This window comes from Otolemur garnettii, unplaced genomic scaffold, assembly GCF_000181295.1.
Source record: "Otolemur garnettii isolate 467f Iridium unplaced genomic scaffold, OtoGar3 scaffold00112, whole genome shotgun sequence".
In the NCBI taxonomy this organism is placed as follows: Eukaryota; Metazoa; Chordata; class Mammalia; order Primates; family Galagidae; genus Otolemur; species Otolemur garnettii.
The window spans coordinates 3,384,651-3,386,356 of NW_003852507.1; the positions used below are offsets into that span (position 1 = coordinate 3,384,651).

At 62.4% G+C, this 1,706-nt stretch overlaps 1 non-coding gene across 1 annotated transcript; it reads left to right on the top strand.

Moving 5' to 3' along the window:
• The first annotated feature begins 912 nt into the window (after positions 1-912).
• TRNAT-CGU lies at positions 913-984 on the top strand. Its single transcript has one exon. It is a non-coding gene; the product is annotated as a tRNA-Thr (tRNA).
• Positions 985-1,706: the final 722 nt, after the last annotated feature.

The window sequence follows — 1,706 nt, forward strand, 5'->3', positions numbered from 1 at the left end:
CAATAAATATTCAGGTGCGCTTTTGGGCTCTATGCTGATAATCAGTGCTTTGGCTCTAGAGTCCGTTCCTTTGGTGGTATAGTGGTGAGCATAGCTGCCTTCCATGACTCACGGTATGAACAGACTATCCGGTTCCTCCATTCGGGTCGCCTCCAGTCGTTCACTCTCTCTAGGACAGTCGTCACGAGCATCCCTGGGGGCTTCTCGTCTGGTGCCCACTTCGGTTCCCCCCGGCAAAGTCATCGGTCTAAACACGTTTACTCAGAGTATACTCTGCACGTGCTCCGCGCGGGGTCTACGAGGAAGGTCACCTCGCGTCGCCCCCCCGTGGGCGTCTTTCTCCCAGAGCCAGCCCTGTCCTCCGCCGCCCAGCCCTTCCTCTTGCCCCCAGAGTCCCGAAGCGACCCGGCCTGATCACCCGGCGCCTCCCGAGTGCCCCGCCCACTCGGACCGAAAAGACTCGGCCAAGGTTACACTGGGCTGGTCACTGTGCGGCTCCCGCGCCGCGTCCGCTTCGGCCACGGCTTTTCTCCCGCTGGGGCTGCAGTTCTCACTGCCGCCGGCCTCTTCCCGGGCGGCCGCTCAGCTGCCGGCTCTTGGTGCTCACCGGACCCCTGGGCGGTGCTAGAGGCGGGTGTGGGCGGGGCCTGGCTCTGGTCGCCTCCGGTTCGGGTCTCGCAGGCGGCTGGTCGCCGAAGGCAGAAAGCAGAGGGCTGGGGGCAGAAGGCAGGGGACTGGAGGCCGGCGCGGGAGAGCCCCTGCGCTGGGCGGGAGCTGCGCTCAGACCGCCGGCACCCGGCAGGCGGGAGGGTCTGGAAGGCGGCCGGGCGGGAGGCGGGGCCGGGCGCTGCCCTTCCCGCGCCTGCGCCACCTCCCCTCCACTGAGAGCTTCCACCGTCTGCTCGGCTGTCAGGCGCGGTGGCCAAGTGGTAAGGCGTCGGTCTCGTAAACCGAAGATCGCGGGTTCGAACCCCGTCCGTGCCTGTGACCTGAGGTTGGGGTTTGACTGTAGGAAGTCGATCGTGTTCACGTACGCTCTTCCGCCCCTCCTCGCTGTAGCATTTTTTCCCTTTTAGGATTGTGTTCAGGCGTCTTTCAGTACCTCCCCTCCCCCGGGCTCCGCGGTCGGCCGCGCCTTACGCCTGGTCCGGCCAAAGCTCTGTGGGGCGCCGGCCGGAGCTGGCCGGAGTCCCGTGTCCAGCCTTGCCGGCCACTTGGTCCCAGCTGCGCCGCAGTTCGCCGTCCTGGCCCTGGTCTCCTTTCCCCGAGCCGCACCGCGCAGGGAGGGAACTGTCCTCACTGTTTCTTGGACTCGGACACTGAGACCGAAGGTCAAGGACGGGGGCTAGCCGTGCCGTCGCCCGCGGGAACTCGGGGCCCGTCTGATTTGCGTGTTCCAGGCAGGCAACTTTCCAGAGGGGTGCTTGAGTTTCTGGAGCTGTGGTTTTGGATTCTGTTTGTTCCTGAATTATGCAGGCCATGCTCGTCGCCTGCCTTCTTGTCTACAAACCAAACCGTATTATTCAGATTCTCTTTGAATCTGGCCCCTTCCACTTATGACACTGCCCACGTTGTATCTAGGAGAAACAGCCCTATTTAATATGACATGATGTTAAATGCTTCCCATTCCTGCACCCTCTTTTTGATACACTTCCAGTCTATCTCTCTTCCTCTTCAACTGTAACACTCAAGACTGGAACATACTG